We start from the raw sequence: 20,852 nt of genomic DNA, 5'->3' as shown, positions 1-20,852 counted from the left end.
AACAACCCATACCAAGGCTCATCATTTTAAAATTTCAGCTTACTACTGAGAGGGAAAGAAGATCCTGCAAGTTTCCAGGATGGGGAATAACGTGAGAATACAAAGCTCCCACATTTCTAGAAAAAAAAAATAATAATTTGCCAGTGGCTATGGTACAAAAGTAGGCACCAGACCAGGCTTTAAATCCTCTTCAGTGAAGAGATGACAGTTCTTTGCTTATAGTAACACAATACCAGGACTGATCTGAACACATTTAACCCACCAATAACCATTTATTTTAGTGAATACGCTTCTGTGACCAGCCTTTTATTGATACTTGCTTCCCCGGTGGCTCAGACGGTAAAGTGTCTGCCTGCAATGCGGGAGACCCAGGTTCGATTCCTGGGTCAGGAAGATCCCCTGGAGAAGGAAATAGCAATCCACTCCAGCACTCTTGCCTGGAAAATCCCATGGACGGAGGAGCCTGGCAGGCTACAGACCATGGGGTTGCAAAGAGTCGGAGTTCTTTACTTATAGTAACACAATACCAGGACTGGTCTGAACACATTTAACCCACCAATAACCATTTACTTTAGTGAATATGCTTCTGTGACCAGTCTTTTATTGATAGCCTCTTACTTCTCAGTCAATTAAGAATGGACTCACTTTGACATATTTCTTCGTATTAAACCTCTTTATATGTTCTTTCTTTCTGGTCCATATTCTTGGAAGAAATCCTGTGTTTTATTTATCTGGTATCTCAGATGGTAAAAGAATCTCCTAGCAATGCAGGAGACCCAGGAGACCTGGGTTCGATACCCTGGAGAAGGAAGTGGCAATCCACTCCAGTATTCTTGCCTGGACAATTCCATGGACAGAGGAGCCTGGAACAGGGCTACAGTCGATGGGGTTGCCAAAGGGTCAGACACGACTGAGCAACTAACACTACTACTATATGCCATCCTTTTATTTCTCCTTAGGATGCCATGTTTAATACTAAGGATGACTTTTCAAAAATTTCTCCTTCACTTGTGCCTTTAAATTCATGGATCACTTACTGTAATTTTCTCCATTCCTTAACTGGGGGGGTAGGGGGCCCTGGAAGAGACCAAATTTAAAAAATACCAAAAAAAGTCAGTTGCTAACTTTCCCACTTACTAGTTCCTATATTTTATTTCTAAACTTAGTGAACTTATCATTTCCATAGACTTCTCTCCAGTCCTGGAACACTCCTTAACTTTTGTGAACTGCACAGTTCTTACCAGATATTTCATGAAAAATATAAATAAAAGTTGAACCACCTTTCACTTTAAAGAATATCCCACATGGTAGTGTGCATTTAATTTATGACAAATAAGTTTTCTGTAAATGTGTAGCTGGTCAGGTTTATTTCTTTTAATGTAAAGTCATTTAAAAATAGGATTACTTAGGTGCTAATTCTATTCAGCTCCATGTAGACATTATCCAACCACACAGACTTACATTAATATTTGAGAAATACTTAAAAATAAACTTAGGACTCTAATAAAAGGCATCTTCAAATTTGTGTTTCTGAACCCAACTAGACAGAACATGGTAACTTTGGGGTCAATAATTTATTAAACAGCATCCCAAAGAGCAAATCAACTACCTTTAACACAAACAGACTTATTTCCTGAACCTTTTATCCTTTAGGCAGCTGGGCTGTGCCACTTACTGATTCACTTCTTTGCAATTGTCATAACTTAAAAAAAGAGAGAGAGAGACTTCAGTGAACACCCAGAAAAATGCCAACAAGCAGCAACTGTCTAACTTAACTGATGCTGCTTTTACAGCTGATAATTAATTCATTCCTGCCTTTGATAGTTTGTGGATCTTTGGACTTTGAAATTCCCTAAAGACTGTAAGACTAGTAGTCTGCTCTGATCAGGGCAGGCAATATGAGACCAGAGTAGCTTTTCCTTAAGTAATCAATAACTTCAGCTATTGAATGGTATTGCTCATTCTTTGATTGTCCACTTAAGATCCTCATCTGGCATCATTCCAAATGATGCCCTCAGACAAACAACCGTACTGAATGGGCTGCTTGTGTCCAACTTGTTTGTTCTTAGATTTTCCTATCACATGAGTCGGTAACAACAATGATGTGTGCTCCAATCAGTTCCTTGAGCTCACACTGTTAAATCTGTTATTCCAGGATTTGTACCAAGTAGGTTTTTGTATAAGGCAATTTAGGCTTTTGATTTTGGCCTGGAATGTACTATTTAATATGTATTTTTGCCATTAGTTCATAATTCTTCAGCTACTTGCTTTGCTTTTTGTTAGTCTACTTGTGCAAAATTTTGTCTCATGTTCTGTTTTGTCCTGAACTGTTTTGTTTACATTCACTGTATAAGGGAGAGCTGTTTGGAATGGATGGACACATAGGTCTGAAAAGCCTCCAGTGAAATTCAAACTGGCCCCAACCGCTAAAGGTTGAAGATGAGTACAATCAGTGACCAATTCAGGCAAAGGTGAGTGATGGGCCAAACTTCACCATGGGTCACTCACTTTCATGACAGCATTACAGGGTCATGAACTGTGGGGCTGATTATGGGGCACCTTCCTAACTTCTGCTTGGTCAAGAGAGCTGAAGATCTGTTTGTAAGAACACATTTGTTAAAAAGAATTTTTTCAACTCTTTCTGTGCTGCTATAATGGTGCACACGAAAGTCCCAGCTGATGCTCTCAAGAGCATCAATAACGCTGAAAGGAGAGGCAAGTAACAGGTTCTTACTAGGCTTGTTCCAGTCAGTTTCTGTGATACTATGATAACGAAGCATGATTACACTAGTGAATTTGAAATCAATGATTGCAGAGTTGAGAAAACTACTGTGAACCTCATAGGCAGGTCAAACAAGTGTGGAGTGATCAGCCCCTAGATTTGAGGTGCCACTAAAAGATCTAGAAAAATGGCAGAATAATATGCTCCTAACCTGTCAGTATGGTTTCACTGAACTGACAACTTCAGCTGGCATCACGGACAATGAAGAAGCAAGATAAAAATACAGGAGAGAAATTCCTGGGATTCTTTTTCTAGGGATAATACAAATATGAAAATGCCTCAATGGAAAAAAAAAATTAAAGCACACTTAGATCATATCATATTCCCTCATAGCTCAGTTGGTAAAGATCCGCCTGCAATGCAGGAAACTCCAGTTTGATTCCTGGGTTGGGAAGACACCCTGGAGAAGGTATAGGCTACCCACCCCAGTATTCTTGGGCTTCCCTTATGGCTCAGCTGATAAAGAATCCACCTGCAATGCAGGAGACCTGGGTTCGATCCCTGGGTTGGGAAGATCCCTTGGAAAAGGGAAAGGCTACCCACTCCAGTATTCTGGCCTGGAGAATTCCATGGACTGTATAGTTCATGGGGTCGCAAAGAGTCAGACATGACTGAGCGACCTTTACTTTCACTTACTTCCATGTTCACTTTATATCATATTGAGGAATAATTTACATCCAGTAAGCAAGCAGATCTTAAGCATACAGTTAAACGAATTTTGGCATATGACAATACCCTCCAACCTCAAACACAACTCTCATTAACATTTAAAACACTTCCATTATCCAAACAGTTCCCAATATATCTCTTTCCAGTTAATTACCCCAACACCATTTTTTTTTTTTTTTACTCTAGTGATCTCTCTCTTATTTGTCAAGGCCATACCTTTTCTAGGAAAAACTTCTGTGTCTTTTATAAACTTCCAATATAATCTTGACTCTTGCACTTTCATCGGTAAATTACAAAAATGGGGACTGACAACTAGAGAGTAACAACAGGACTTACGGCCAACTTTTAAAATGTAAAAATTAACACTTTCAGAGGAATTATAAACATAGAAAAATTATGAGAAAAAATAACATTCAATAATCAACTCCTCTAATTGGTATTCCAAAGATTCAAAATAAGATGACTAAGACAGCCTTCCTTTACTCCCCTGCTCAAACCTTTGGAAACCTACCCTCCCTGAACCACTGTCTCTTTATACTTCCCAAAATGCCTTTCTAGTCCACTTAGTCCTTGACCATACCACTGAAATGCGCTACTTTTCTTGACAGTTTCTTAGCAAAGAAATCTCTTAAATTGCTAGAGTAGAAGTCAGAGTTGTAGAAACTGAATTTAAAAACTGGTCTAGAATTTAGTTGGAGTTATGTTTAAAGATTTTTCTAAATCTCAGGTAGATGAACAGAAATTTGTTGTAGAATCCCAACTGAATTACTAAGTACTTAATTTTATCACAGAAGAAAGCGATTAAGAGAAAGAGGGCAGTAAAGACCAGATTCAAACAGTCCAGCATATTAAATTAAAAAAAAAAAAAAAACTGGCCTTGAGAGAAGAAAAATCTATTTAGAAAATATACTATTTCAGGGGTAGACTGCTCAACATTTAAAACTGTAAACAAAACGAACACAGGAAACAAAATATATTAACTTCAGGAAATTTTAAAGAGAGACATGTTCTTTCTTTCTGTAAATGGTCTAAAGACCTGAACAGGAAACTGAAAATGAAAAATTAGAAAATCTACAATAGTTGAGCATTTTCAGAGATCCTCACAAAGTAAACAAGCTAGAAAGAAAAACTAAACCAAAAGGTTTTTGTTTTCTAAGAAATGGGAAGCTGTGAACAAGGACACTTGTATATACTATAAAAAGTAAACATTTCTGGGAATTACATTTCTTAATGAGATGACTAGGGTCCTTCTTTCTTCCCAGTTGCTTCATTTATCCATAGTGTTACTTATTGCTAGGATGAGACAGGTTCACCCATATTACTGCTTTATTAGTAATTTGTTCCTTCTATTTATTATTGATAAAAAGCACAGTATGGATATAGATGGTATTTTCTTTATCCATTCACCAGCTCATGGATATTCTGGTTTGTTTCCAGCTTGTGGAAATTATAAATAACACTTATCAATTTAATTTTAGTAACACAAACAAAAATTTTAACTGCAGAGCCCTAAATTCACAAGAAATTGAAAGCTTTTCAAATCTTCAAGTAGGAAATATGAAAATCATCAACAGACTTTTGAATACAAAAACAGTGACAAAACAAATTTAACTTACCAATAAGCAGCTTTCTAACAAGGAACACTGATAAGAAGGAACCACAAATGAAGTAAGTCATTCTCTTTAATTAATTTTTTTGCCAATATTTCCTTATATGGACAAAAAAGCAAAATATTCTTATTTAAATCCTACTAAATACCAACTCTTGGGATAGTATTTTCCTTAATAAAAAAAAAAGCCAAGATTGGAAGTAATACCTATTTTTTAAATTTGTGCCTTCTACTACACCAGTTTTGAAAAACTGTTTACAGATTCTAAGCTAAAGATAAAAACAGGATTTCATTATGAATGCCAACTCCGACTGGTTGGCAATGGCCATTAGTTCAGTTTTTAAAATTTCATGCATAATTTTAAGATGAGTAGAGTTATATCAGAATTTCAAAGGTGTTATGATAATTGTTGAGTCACTGAAAACAACTGTTCTCATTCACTGAACCCCAAAGAGGGACAATTTTGACAGCACAGCTGAGTGGTTCACAGCATCTACATTTTAAATCCTGATTTTGTATAATCTTTGGCAAGTCATGAAACCTTTTAGAGCTTCACTTTCCTTACAGGGAAAATGGAGACAGTAATACCCATACGGTAAGGTTGTGAGATGGATATAAAAGAACATAAACTCCACAAAAATGACAATGTTTGTCTTTTATTATATCCCCAGAACCTCAAACAGTGACTGGCATGTGAAATGTGGTAATTTCCCTCAAGAGTCCTTGCACATAGTAATAATCAGTAAAAGATAGCTTTAAAAATAATTGTAATAGCAATGGTCTGGGCTACTGCTCAATACAGTGTAGCAGACCTGATGTTCCCTCATCTGAGAATCACTGCTCTGCCCTTTTACCTACTAGTTTAACAAAACACTAAGAAAGGAGGAGGAGTACTGCCATTCAGTTTTTGTCAGTTTATTAATAGAAAGTTTCTTTGATGGTAGGCAAAAAGATACAATGCATAGCCTAAAACTATTTTCCAATCATATGTGGGTTTCCATCCTTAATTTAGTCCTATTACTACAACCAGTTTAGAATATGTTAAAAACTAACTCAACTATATTATAAATTTAGCTATACTTACTATATTCCACTAAAATCTAAGAGGCATTTTTAAAATATATTTTAACATCTCTGAAACTGGAATGTATCTTATAGGAAACTCCTGCTGTCAATACAAAATGTAATATATATATTAATATATACTAATCTATCAGTATTTTGAATCATTTTAAAATGTAGTTTTTTTCTGACAGTTTTATTACTAATAAACAGTAAATTTATAATACACAAATGAAAATTAAAGCCAGAAGGTGAAAGGGGAGTCATGGAGTTGTCTTGTAATTGTAGCATGTTATTATAACTTAAAAATGGTGAGATCTGTTGGAATTATAAAAAAGGGGGGGAGTACACAAAGGCAGTCAGAAGGTATAAACTTGCAGTTATAGGTACATACTACGGATATAATGTACAACAGGATAAAACTAACACTGCTTATGTTATATAAAAGTTCTGAACAGAGAAAATCTTAAGAATTCTCATTACAAGGAAAAATACTTTTTTCTAATTTTCTATGTATATAAGACAACAGATGTTCACTAACTTGTGGTAATCATTTCACAATGTATCTAAGTCAATTCATTATGCTCAACACCTGAAACTTTTGCAGTGCTGTACATCAATTTTATCTCAATAAAATCAGAAAAAAAGTGGCCAATATAAACTCAAAAATGCCAAGTTTAGCCAATCACTCAACTCACAATGAATGATAATTATAAAATATTGATAAAAAAATTTACTGTTCTGTATTAAGTATAATGGGCTTCCCACATGGTGCAGTGGTAAAGAACCCACCTACCTATCAATGCAGGAGACGCAAGAGATATGGGTTTGATCCCTGGGTCAAGAAGATACCCTGGGGTAGGAAATGTCAACCCACTCCACTATTCTTGCCTGGAAAATTCTATGGACAGAGGAGCCTGGTGAGTAACAGTCCATGGGATCGCAGAGTCAGACATGACTGAGACTGCGCACATACGCGTGCACACGCACACACATCGCATATAATATTCTACATTAACAAGACCCAGGATACACCCAAGGTGAGACATTACTGTCTCTAATTAAGAACTACAAGATTATACATCTAAAAATCATTGGGGAGGGACTTCCCCAGTGGTGCAGTGGTTAAAGTCTGTCTTGCAGTGCAGGGAACATGGGCCTGATCCCTGGTGGGGGAACTAAGATCCCACATGGCATGGAGCAACTAAGCCTAAACGCCACAACTAGAGAGCCCACTCGCAGAAACTACTGAGCCCACGCACCCCAACTAGAGCGCCCACGCACCCCAACAAAAGATCCCGCGTGACAAGATCAGGATCTCATGCGATACAACTGAGGCCTGATGCAGTCAAACAAACAAACACACACACACACACCCCGAGGAAACTTTAAACCCCATTACAAAATGAAAAACAGATGCAGTAAAAAACCTCTTGGCTCTTTAGTTCATGTTGACATTTACTGAAGACCCACTCTGAACCAAGAATTGTGCTAAAACCTGAGAATTAAAAAAGAAAATCTAAGAAATGACACCCTCTATCAAGATTACTGTATTATAGCACTCAATATTCAACAGGCATATATGAGTACCTTCTACATGTCAGGCTTTGTTCCAGGCAAACAGAATAAAGCAGTGAATAAAATACCCTGCCCACAAAATTAACAGTTTGGGGGGGGGAGGTTGAGACAAATAAAATCAACATAAAACATGGCAATTTGACAAGTACTATGGAGAAAAAAGTATAAAACTAGTTAAGGGAGATAGCAAGGAATGGAGAGATTATGTTAATTAGGGTGGTAATGAAGGACTTAAAGTTAAAGCACTATTTAGCTCAGTATTCAGTCATTTCAACAAACTGATATCAAATCCTATTTTCAACAAAAGATTCTATCATCAGGCTTTGTTCTGCTCAGTATTTTTAAATCAACATATTTGGTGGGATGATGTTCAATTAATTTGTGGCTGAACTTAAATATGAATTTGAGATAGTTATAGACATTTGTTTGGGATCCACAAGAGAGCTCAAGACTTCAATGTCCCTCCTTTGCTAATTGGGATATAAATGGGATTTCTGGTGGCTGAGACGATAAAGCGTCTGTCTGCAATGCAGGAGACCTGGGTTCGATCCCTGGGTTGGGAAGGTCCCCTGGAGAAGGAAATGGCAGCCCACTACTGTATTCTTGCCTGAAAAATCCCATGGATGGCGGAGCCTGGTAGGCTACCGTCCGTGGGGTTGCAAAGAGTCGGACACAACTGAGCGACTTCACTTTCAATTTTCAAACATAGTTGGTCTTATGAGGTAGCATTATTCAATATGTACAAAATGCTCCTTGGTGATTTCCTTTGCTAACTCTATATACGAGAATATTCATTATTATCCTTCACTGTAGAAAAAAATAACACAGGGATCAGGACAGAATGTTCCTCACTCACAAATACTTGGGATGCAGTCCTTAGGAGGGTAATGTCAGAAACATCTTAAGTATTTTCACACTATCTCAGCCCATAGTGACTGTTCCTCTTTCTGACAGGCTGCATCAAATACTTTCAGTTCAGTTCAGTCGCTCAGTCGTGTCCGACTCTTTGCGACCCCATGAATCGCAGCACGCCAGGCCTCCCTGTTCATCACTATCTCCCGGAGTTCACTCAGACTCACATCCATCAAGTCAGTGATGCCATCCAGCCATCTCATCCTCCGTCGTCCCCTTCTCCTCTGCCCCCAATCCCTCCCAGCATCAGTTTTTTCCAATGAGTCAACTCTTCGCATGAGGTGGCCAGAGTACTGGAGTTTCAGCTTTAGCATCATTCCTTCCAAAGAAATCCCAGGGCTGATCTCCTTCAGAATGGACTGGTTGGATCTCCTTGCAGTCCAAGGGACTCTCAAGAGTCTTCTCCAACACCACAGTTCAAAAGCATCAATTCTTCGGCGCTCAGCCTTCTTCACAGTCCAACTCTCACATCCATACATGACCACAGGAAAAACCATAGCCTTGACTAGATGGACCTTAGTCGGCAAAGTAATGTCTCTGCTTTTGAATATGCTATCTAGGTTGGTCATAACTTTTCTTCCAAGGAGTCAGCGTCTTTTAATTTCATGGCTGCAATCACCATCTGCAGTGATTTTGGAGCCCAAAAACATAAAGTCTGACACTGTTTCCACTGTTTCCCCATCTATTTCCCATGAAGTGATGGGACCAGATGCCATGATCTTCGTTTTCTGAATGCTGAGCTTTAAGCCAACTTCTTCACTCTCCTCTTTCACTTTCATCAAGAGGCTTTTTAGCTCCTCTTCACTTTCTGCCATAAGGGTGGTGTCATCTGCATATCTGAGGTGATTGATATTTCTCCTGGCAATCTTGATTCCAGCTTGTGTTTCTTCCAGTCCAGCGTTTCTCATGATGTACTCGGCACAGAAGTTAAATAAGCAGGGTGACAATATACAGCCTTGACGTACTCCTTTTCCTATTTGGAACCAGTCTGTTGTTCCATGTCCAGTTCTAACTGTTGCTTCCTGACCTGCATACAGATTTCTCAAGAGGCAGGTTAGGTCGTCTGGTATTCCCATCTCTTTCAGAACTTTCCACACTTTATTGCATAGTCAATAAAGCAGAAATAGATGTTTTTCTGGAACTCTCTTGCTTTTTCCATGATCCAGCAGATGTTGGCAATTTGATCTCTGGTTCCTCTGCCTTTTCTGAAACCAGCTTGAACATCAGGGAGTTCACGGTTCACGTACTGCTGAAGCCTGGCTTGGAGAATTTTGAGCATTACTTTACTAGCATATGAGATGAGTGCAACTGTACAATAGTTTGAGCATTCTTTTGCATTTCCTTTCTTTGGAACTGGAATGAAAACTGACCTCTTCCAGTCCTGTGGCCACTGCTGAGTTTTCCAAATTTGCTGGCCTATTGAGTGCAGCACTTTCACAGCATCATCTTTCAGGATTTGAAACAGCTCAACTGGAATTCCATCACCTCCACTAGCTTTGTTCGTAGTGATGCTTTCTAAGGCCCACTTGACTTCACTTTCCAAGACGTCTGCCTCTAGATTAGTGATCACATCATCATGATTATCTAGGTCGTGAAGATCTTTTTTGTACAGTTCTTCCGTATATTCTTGCCACCTCTTCTTAATATCTTCTGCTTCTGTTAGGTCAGGACTTGATTATACACTCTCTTGTTTTGCTTTCTAAGAGGAAAAAAAGGTTGTAGAAGGCAATACTATCTTGTGATTGAAGAAGCTTGGCTCTACTTTAGAAGTTGTAGGTATGTAAACGCCTCCAGCAGCAAGGTGTTACTATTAGGGAATAGTGTGGATTATGGCCAAATAAGGTGAACACTTATACAGCTAAAGTCATTCCAAATCTAAAAACTGTGACTTAGTGAAAACCAACACACTTATTTGAGTTACGGAGACCTTGACTCTGGGCCACCAGTGTTTTTACTTCTGGACTAGATAAACTCTAAGGTCCCTTTCAATTCCAAAATGTATTGTTTCATCAAGTTTTGAAGAATTATAAAGAGAAAGAATTTTTTTTAAAGCATTCTATTGTTATACTCCTTCTTAATTAGTATAAAATGATATATCGCTGTCCACTGAACAATATGGGTTTGAATCATGTGGGGTCCACTTATTTAAAGAAATAAATTTGTATCACACAACTGGAGGTGGGCTGACTCCTTGGATGAGGGCTGACTATAAAGTTACACTTGAATTTTTGTCTGAACCTTCACGTTACTCAAGGGCCAACTGTGAAATTCTGTTTTGGTAATAAAATTTAACGATAATGTAAATACTGTTTTCCTAACTACATAATGGAGGTTTAATATTATAGACATTTTAGAATTATCTTTCAAATATAATACAGATAAAGCTAAATAAAAAGGCTTGAAACTCTTCCGGTTCATTTGCTGTCCTATCTATCAACACTACTGGGCACACAACCAAGGCAAGATGCAAAAGCCTTCTACATTTTCTTCTCCCTTCTGGCATGCTAGTCCAAAATGTTTTGTGAGGTCAATCAAGGGTTCTTTCAAACTATTTTAAGATTAGGGCCTAGGCATGAGGTTCTCCCTCAGGAAATATACTTCAACTATCAACCCAAATGAAGAGGTTGGTTGTACAGGATTATACATATTGATTACAAGGATTAAGACTGGCAAGTAAAATATAGAAAGAAGCAAAAGGTCATTGCAAGAGCAAAGTTTGCATATAAAATATGCAAAAATGTGAACTGGGGACCAAATGTCACAGGGCTGACCCATAAAACACTGAATAATGAATTCTAATTAAAGACTGCTTTAATTCTATTCTGGATAATATACAATACACCATCAAACCAAAGGAACTTGGTGTATTAATCCAGTAACAAAACTTGTTTCCATAAAGTTACCATGAAAATGCTTGAAATCAAGATTATCTTAAAAAGCAAACACATACTCTTTTTTTTTTTAATGATGGACCTATGTATTAATAAACAAAACAATCCTATATCTTAAGAAGGTGAAACTAAACAAATACTCAACTGACATTTTTAGAAACTTTCCTTAGCCAAGTATGGCCAATTCAGTTATCAATAAGGAAGTCATTTAGATAAGTTTGAGGACCAAAGTTAACTTCTCCTTATACCATAAAGGTAAAAACTCTACTATCTTTGCAGTCCAGGGTTGTAAAACAAGGATTCCAGAAATAAGAAGATCTAGAAAACTGGCTATTAATTCAATTTACCAGTGATTTTTTCACTGATTTCTAGGCTTCTGTTTTTATCTATAAAACAGTGATTCCAATTTTCACAGAGTTAGTGGGCAGGTTAAATAAGAACACATAATGTCTATAAAAGCCTTAAATGTTAGTCATTACCATATTTTGGTGTTCCCTATTTGGTTCAGAAATGTTTTGTCAAATAAAAGGATGACTTAAAGACTAATAATTCATTTCAGCAAAGGAAAGAATATTTTAAAAAATTTTTAAAGGCCACTAACAAGTTAACTATTTTTAGATAAAATACCATTTAAGTTAATTAGTTGTTGACAGATTATCATGAATTCCAATGGAAAATGAATTACACAAATCCTAACATTAAACACAAATTAAGGGTCTTCCCTGGTGGTCCAGTGGTTAACACTCTGTGCTTCCACTGCAGGAGACACAGGCTCAATCTTTGGTTGGGGAACCAAAATCCTGATGCCATACAGTTCAGCTAAAAAAATAAATACATACATACATGAGATGCTCTGGGCATATATCTCAAAAAATGCAATAAAAAAAAAATTAGTTTCTTATACTTGCCCTGTAGGAACTGTGACTTCAGTTGAAAAGAAAATGCTCTACAGCAGGAATAGTATGAAAACCAACAACTTTTGGGTTCCAGAGACACTTCAGTTCAGTTCAGTCGCTCAGTCGTGTCCGACTCTTTTTGTGACCCCATGAATCGCAGCACGCCAGGCCTCCCTGTCCATCACCAACTCCCAGAGTTCATTCAGATTCACATCCATCGAGTCGGTGATGCCATCCAGCCATCTCATCCTCGGTCGTCCCCTTCTCCTGCCCCCAATCCCTCCCAGCATCAGTCTTTTCCAATGAGTAAACTCTTCGCAACTTACTTGCTCTTAACTCTATAATCTTATTCTTTAAATCAGTCTCATTAATAAATGTAGAAAGTAGGTTATAAGAAAAGTGAAAAAAAGAAAGTGAAGTTGCTCAGTCGTGTCCAACTCTTTGGGACCCCATGGACTGTAGCCTACCAGGATCCTCTGTCCTTGGGATTTTCCAGGCAAGAGTACTGGAGTGGGTTGCCATTTCCTTCTCCAGGGGATCTTCCCAACCCAGGGATCTAACCTAGGTCTGCCACATTAATAAGCAGACGCTTTACCGTCTGAGTCACCAGGGAAGTCAGATTATAAGAATTAACACTTAAAAAGTGATAGCAACATTTTATAATTCCTTTCCATTAAAATATTAAGTCAAAAGGATCTCCAAATAGCTACAGTCAAATTAAAATTCCCTCAAAATTGCTGTATGACACAGGGAGCTCAACCCCACGTTCTGTGACAACCCAGGGGGTGGTAGAGGATGGGACAGAGGTTCAAGAGGGAGGGGACATATATATACCTGTGGTTGATTCATGCTGATCTAAGGCAGAAACAAACACAGCATTGTAAAACAATTATCCTCCAATTAAAAATAAATAAAAGTCTACTAAAACACTGGTAATTCAAGCGATTTTCCTATCCTCAAGTTGTTTAGCTACAACCCTCCCTACATACCCCTATCCCACTCCCATTTGAAATTCTGTGATCTTAAACTATAAAGGGCTAAGTAAAAACACTTAACTACTGGTTCCTAAAGCCAAGTGACACTACCTCTCCCACTGAACGCTTTCTGGAAGAGACATCTGATTTCTCCTTTCTGCCTCCTACTCCCAAAGTAGTATTTTAGTAGCTAAAGAGGATTACTGTGCCCTCTTCTCACTCTTAAATAAAATTAACTAATTCAAATGTTGAAAGAATCTGGACTAATCTTTTAGACACAATGTTAGAATTCAAAACTTCTGAGTAGAATAAAAAAAATTTTGGAGGAAAAATTAAGATGTCCAACCACTAGCTCATACCCTCTCTTAAAAATAAAACGTCTGGAGCTTCTGGAACTAAAAGGTCCAGTGGTTAAGACACTGCACCCTCAATGCAGGGGCACGGGTTTGATTCCTGGTAGGGGAACTAAGATCCTACACGTCTCACAACACAGCCAAAAAAACAAAACACCCTCCCAAACAAACAAAACCAAACAACTACTAACAGGGTACTGCAAAATAAACGGTAACTTCAAAACGAATACCACTGATATGAGAGGACAAATAGAAAATGTTTGCAATCTTACTAATTTTATACTCCACCAAGAAAAAGGCCTTTTTTGTAAACTAGATTTCTAAATCTACTCACACAGAGTTTGCAGACCATCAAACTATTCATAGCATTTTCTCTAGCCTGACCATATTTATAACACTTCACAGAGGAAAAAAAATTCTTCCTTTCACACTTTTCATGGATTAATATTGTCTGTAAATGAAGCTTATTCCGACATACACTATGATGTGCAATTTAAGCTGTTTCCAGTTTTATTATTGAACTTTTTACTGCAGTTACCTTTCAGTTCAGTACTTGATGACATCTCTGAGAGAATATACTAACTAGAGTATAACTATTAGTAATCTGACAACTGCAGAAGAACCACATAAAGAAATCTTAATAGATTTCTTGTCAATACATGAGCAGGGCAGTTAAGTGAACCAAAAAAAAAAAAAAAATCACAAAAAAGGAGATCCCAACAATGTTTCAAAAGCAGGCAAGAATAAATTAATGGGGGCTCAAGATCACCTTATTAGTTTCTATCAGCTGGATTTGTGTCCCCCCTGGTCCCCTAGGTCCTCGGACATGTCGTAAAAATTACCTGTCAGCTTTTTCCCTCTTGTCAGATCTAGCTGTAAATTGTAAATTCTATAGGCATACATAATGACTCAAAGATCTGCTGTGCTTGCCAAATTGAATGTAGGTAATGCAGTGTGGACACTGGCTTTATTATTTGCTACATATCTTAGAATTCCATACATACACATAACTAAGAGGCCTTAGTTAACTATATTTTAAATTGGAAAAAACCAAAGGTAAAATAGGAAAATATAATAACAGTTAAAGAGCACAGATTTTAGATCAGATTACCCAGGTTAGAATGCTGGTTCTAACACATATTATTTAGCTAAATGATCTTGGTCATGTTATTTAACCTCTCTGTGCCTCATTTCCTCATCTGAAAATGGGAAAAAATAGTACTTCTTTAAGCTAAAAAAATTTCAAATAAAGTAACTTATTCCATGCAAAATGCTTAACACAATGGTACTTAAAAATTTTTTATACTATCTAGCTGTGTAAAGTGCTTAAAACCTGAAGCACCTGAAAGGCTTCAAAAGCACACTATAGTATACCAGAAAACTGTATACCCCAGGGAGTTGTCATTTGTCTCTCTTTTTCACCCCATTACCAAGTCTGATCCATTCTACCTTGATGTCTCTGAAATCAATTCCATTCTCTTCACTCCATTACCTCATAAGGGCTCTCATTATTTCTCATGTGGAAAAAGGGGGATATAGGATGCAAATACGAAGGGAAAACATTAATTTATTACACACTTGAATGTTCATGACCAGATGAGAGATGTTAGCTTTAATTGCAAAGATAAAGAGGCAGGGCATTCCAGAAACTTGAGAAAAAACAAATATGACAGCTATATTTCAGTAGCTTTTATATCCTAGAAGATGCATTGTAAGTTTAGAACTTTTAAATGTTTATAGCATTTGTACTGTGTTAGCTCACAACCAAGTAGAGTTTACAGAACAAAACACTACTGCACAGAAGAGAATTGACTGCCTAGAAGGATATGCTTAGTCGTGTCCAACACTTTGTGACCCGATAGACTACAGCCCATGAACCTCCTCGTCCAAGCAATTCTCCAAGCAATAATACTGGAGTGGGTAGCCATTCCCTTTTTCTGGGTATCTTCCAGACCCAGGGACCGAACCCACGTCTTCCACACTGCAAGAGACCACTTGCAATGCAGGAGACCTGAGTTCAATTCCTGGGTTGGGAAGACCCCTTGGAAAAGGGGATGGCAACCCACTCTAGTCTTCTTGCCTGGGAAATCTCACAGACAGGGAAGCTTGGCGGAATACAGTCATAGGGTTATAAGAGTCGGTCATGACTTGCGAGACTAAACCACCACCAAGGATATGCTAGGCAAGGTTTCCCTAAATGGATATTTAATCCAGACCAGTGGATAGTTTAAGAAATAGGTAGATTCACGGGGAGATGAGGGCATTCTGGGAAAAAAAGATTAGCATGAGAATTCATTACATCATGAGTACATGGGAAAGGGTGGCAGGTCAAAGAGGATGGGGGCTCCTGACCTCTATTTGTTTCTGAGAAACAAAGAGTTTCCAAGTTGGGAATGAACATATGTGTTTTAAAAGAAAACAGAAAAAGAGTATTAGTTTTCTCAACTCTAGGAAGGAGTTTAGTACAGGTAAAAGATCACAACTTAAGTCAAGACAGTGATAGAAGGAATAAAGAGAATGGATACTTGAGAAATGTCTAAGTCAGAATCAAGAGAACATGGGGACAGACTAGAATGGGTGAGGAAAGGAAAATGAGATGTAGCATGATCAAACAAATGGACATAGAGGAACTAAAGAGCCTCTTGACGAAGGTGAAAGAGGAGAGTGAAAAAGCTGGCTTGGAACTCAACATTCAAAAACAAGATCATGGCATCCGGTCCCATCACTTCATGACAAATAAATGGTGAAAAATGGAAACAGCAAGAGACTTTATTTTCTTGGGCTCCAAAGTCACGGTGCAGAGTGACTGCAGCCATGAAATTAAAAGATACGTGTTCCTTGGGAGGACAAACCTAGACAGCATACTAAAAAGCAGAGACATCACATTGCCAACTAAGGTCCATACAGTCAAAGCTATGGTTTTTCCAGTAGTCATGTATGGATATGAGACTTGAACATTAAAGAAGGCTAAGCGCTGAAGAACTGATGCTTTCAAACTGTGATGCTGGAGAACACTCTTGAGAGTCCCTTGGACAGAAAGGAGATCAAACTAGTCAATCCTAAAGGAAATCAACCCTGAAGATTCACTGAAGGACTGATGCTGAAGCTCTAATAATTTGGCCATCTGATGCAAAGAACTGACTCATTGAAAAAGATCCTGATGCTGGGAAAGACTAAGGGCAGGAGGAGAAGGGGGCAATAGAATGAGATGGTTGGAAGGCATCACTGACTCAAAGGACATGAGTTTGTGAGATAGGGAAGGATTCTGTCAAATAGTGAAGGACAAGGAAGCCTGGTGTGCTACAATCCATGGGGTCACAAAGAGTTGGATGCGACTTAACGACAACAAATCTCAATTTTAAGGTTTTATAATTTTAGTTGTAAACCTTTATCAAATGAACTCTGATGGAGTCTTTTGCCTGTTTATGAGAAAAAGAAATATGAACAGAAAAAAATGCTGTACAAAACCAAAAACCATTCTAGGCTTAATGAGTTTCTCAGTATAAAACACTCAAGTGACTAGCTTGTACTGTACAATCAACCATAACATACAAAAATTATTTGCCTACACTGTGTCTTCGGACTTTTGTCTTTTTCCTCTTTATCTTTTACAGGGGAGATTAAGCACCTTACATCCTATTTCTGATTTCTCTAGGAACAGATACAACTGCTATAGTAACACTATTGCCAGTGTTTATTCCATATTTTTTTTAAAGAAAGTCTAGCTTAAAAATAAAATGTATCTATTAAAAATCAACAAAAACTACTATAAGCAAAAAAGGGCAGATTTCTTTCTCATGTGAAAAGGATATAGCTCTTCTCAACTTTAATGTAAATGTTCCTGTTTTCTTGTCTTCTCAAGTTTTTTCAACATCCAGATCCCTCTTTACATTTCTACAGAAGATTTAATGTTGGATACACTAGTTTTAAGGGAACAAGTAATTTTTCTACAATAATATGGTCCAGGACATAAGCCTGCAAGTCTCACAAGGTGGCAAAAAGAATCATAAAAAGCTAAAATACCAAATGGAGTTTATTCACATTCTTAAAACAAGAAAAATAACAAAAGAATAATAACCAAAAACACCATCCCAGAAGGCCTATTTCAGCCCTCAAATTAAGGACACTGTTTAGTGCGTGTCCCAGAATAGTTTCTGTCCCACAATGGCTTAACTGCTGACAAAATTTCTAAGGATTTTTAGTAGCCACTTTAAGTTATACACCTGCTATTAAAGATATTCTCAGCCAAACTCTGATTTACATAACATGAACAGACACAAAAGCTAATTCCAGCACAGGAATGCCTAGGCACACATTACCCTAGATGTTTCTTTACAAACACAGTCTCTGTTAATCCATGGTCCAAGCTTAAATCACTTGAAGAGGTAAATTTCAAGCTGCCTTGGACTTTGCTGTATCTTATTAAAAAGTACATTTAAATAAAGCATTAACCATGTGACAGATGTTAAAAAATTTAGCACTACGTTCTGATAAAGGTACCATATCATACACATATTCCTAAATAGATAATTAGTCAAATGCGTTTTTATTTGAACATTAAAGAATGTCTGTCCAAAATAAGTAATATTCAGAAACTTAATAAAAGCCCAAGTGTCCCAACACCCCTCTCCTCCTAAGCCAATCACCTAATTACCAGGGATTTATTAAACTGTCCTAACAGTTATAGGAGCTTTCGAGGAGCTTAGTGGTAAACAATCTGCCTGTCAATGCAGGAGACACGGGTTGGATCCCTGGGTCAGGAAGACCCCCTGGAGAAAGAAATGGCAACTCACTCTAGCCTTCTTGCCTGGGGAATCCCATGGAAAGAGGAGACTGGCAGGCTACAGTCCATGGGGTTGCAAAGAGTTGGACACAACTTAGCGACTGAACAACAACAGTTATAAGCGAAAAAGACAGCTACATCATAAAGGGGACTCAGGGTGACCAACAGTCTTGGTTTTAGCATTCTAAGTCTTGTGTCCCAGGAACTTCTCAGTCCCAGCAAAACAAGGTGGCTGGCCACATTTGCTGGAACACATGCTGATAGGAATTTTCTTCCTCTCACGTTTCATAGTTTTAAAGATGTGAAACTGTGGAAGCTTAGAAAAAATCTTGCAAATGTACTACAAAGCTTATCTTTTTTCACTATCATTTTTTTCTCTGAAACAAAACATGGAAATTAAAAAGCAAACTGTGCATAGCAGCACTTGTATGAGCCAAGTTTGAGTGTTTATGGTAACAAACAGTATTTGTACAGCCTTTACAATTTACAATGTATTTTGACGTGACTTTTCTCATTTGGATAAAAATCCAAGGAATTTGTCATGAAGGAACAATGTCCCTTGCTTAAGTAGGAAATTACAGCTTTCATCGAATTAGTATCTGAATACGTATTCAGTGCAAATGATCATGAGGGTTACAAAGATGAACAAAACATGCTTGTTCTCAAGAAGCTTACAATTTTTTAAGAAAGATGAGACAAAAATCATGGAAACTGTGAGAAACACAACAATACTATGGAAATTGAGGAAAAGGTCAGGAACAGAATTATGAAGAAGATAGCAAATGACTAAAAGTTTTGTCATTAAGGAAAACATACCAGAGAAAAGTGAAAGCAAAGGCACAGAAGTCAGCAAAATGTAGGAATATGATTAGACTATAAGAGAAAGCACGGTCTGAGTGGATCTCAAGGTAAAAAAGAACACGACAGTAAAAATAGAGAGAGAGTCTACAGTTAAGCTAAAACGAAGATCTCTGAGTACTGGTCAAGAGATCTGACTCATTTTGTAATCAACCATAGTGGATATTTTGAAGAAAACTATACCAATATGGAGAAAATTAAAGGCACTTCCCCTTTTTAAAATTTATTAATTTTTAATTGAAGGATAGTTGCTTTATGCTTTACAGTACTGTCTTGATGTCTGCCATACCTCAGCATGATTCAGCCATGCAGGTGTGCGCCCAGTCACTTCAGTCGTGTCCAACTCTTCATGACCCCATGGACTGTAGCCCACCAGGCTCCTCTGTCCCTGGGATTCTCCAGGCAAGAATACTGGAGTGGGTTGCCATGCCTTCCTCCAGGTGATCATCCCAACCCAGGGATCAAACCCAGGTCTCCTGCATCTTCCGCACTGCAGGCAGTTTCTTTAGCACTAAGCCCCAGGGAAGCCCCATACATACATCCCCTCCCTCTTGAAGCTCCCTCTCACCCCCACCCCATCCCACCTCTGTTGTCACAAAGCCCTGGTTTGAGTTCTCTGAGTCACCCATCTGGTTTACATGCAGTGTTGTGCACATCTCCATGTTGCTCTCTCCATTCACCCCACCCTCTCCTCCCGCCCCCACTGTCCACGGGTCTGTTCTCTATGTCTGTCTCAACTGCCGCCCTGCAAATTGGCTCAACAGTATCGTTTTTCTAGATTCCATATATATATATATATATGTGTTGTTAATACATGAGGTACTTTTTTTTTTTTTCTTATTTGTATGAGGTACTTTTTAAATGAATAAAAGGAGTTCTAACAGAAACCCGGATAATACATATAGAAAAGTTCAGCATTTTACTAAATATGATTAATATATGCCCTACTTTTAAAATGCATGAATTGATCTGTAAGATAAAATCTATTAACCAACATGATGAAAATCAAAATTAAGAGGTTAGAAGCAATATGCTGCCTAGAGGAAAGAAACTGCAAGAGACTGACAGAAGACACTTAAGACATTTCAGTTTTATCCCACAAGACAGTATGAATATGAAGCAGCTACTACATTCAGACAGAGAAGATACTAGACCCAGGCATCCTAGGCTCCCCCATCCTTTTTATAACAAGATGCTAACTTTCACACTTCACCATCTGGTATCCAAAGCATTCTGAGATTACTGTTAATAACACTACCATAGAAAATGGCACTTAGGGTACTTGCCTAAGATCTCATCTGTACTGACAAATGAGGCAAATATATGGGGCAGGCCATATATTTTTTGGACTTCCCTGAAGCTCAAACAGTAAAGAATCTGCCTGCAATGCAGGAGACCTGGGTTCAATCCCTGGGTCAGGAAGATTCCTCTGGAGAAGGGAATGGCAATCCACTCCAATTCTCTTGCTTAGAAAATCCCATAGAC

At 37.9% G+C, this 20,852-nt stretch overlaps 1 protein-coding gene across 3 annotated transcripts in view; it reads right to left on the bottom strand.

Moving 5' to 3' along the window:
* The window catches only part of RAP1B (RAP1B, member of RAS oncogene family), a 46,672-nt gene that overhangs the window by 11,534 nt on the left and 14,286 nt on the right, over positions 1-20,852 (bottom strand). Inside the window, exon 1 of one of the 3 annotated variants that reach the window (XM_040233408.1) lies at positions 44-111. The exons of the other annotated variants lie outside the window; for them this stretch is intronic. The gene's annotated coding sequence lies outside the window, so the exon portion shown is untranslated. Of the gene's footprint in view, positions 1-43; positions 112-20,852 lie in introns of those variants that run through there. 3 annotated transcript variants of the gene reach the window in all.

This window comes from Oryx dammah, unplaced genomic scaffold (genome assembly GCF_014754425.2).
Source record: "Oryx dammah isolate SB20612 unplaced genomic scaffold, SCBI_Odam_1.1 HiC_scaffold_29, whole genome shotgun sequence".
Classification (NCBI taxonomy): domain Eukaryota; kingdom Metazoa; phylum Chordata; class Mammalia; order Artiodactyla; family Bovidae; genus Oryx; species Oryx dammah.
This window is presented reverse-complemented; position numbering and strand designations above follow the sequence as displayed.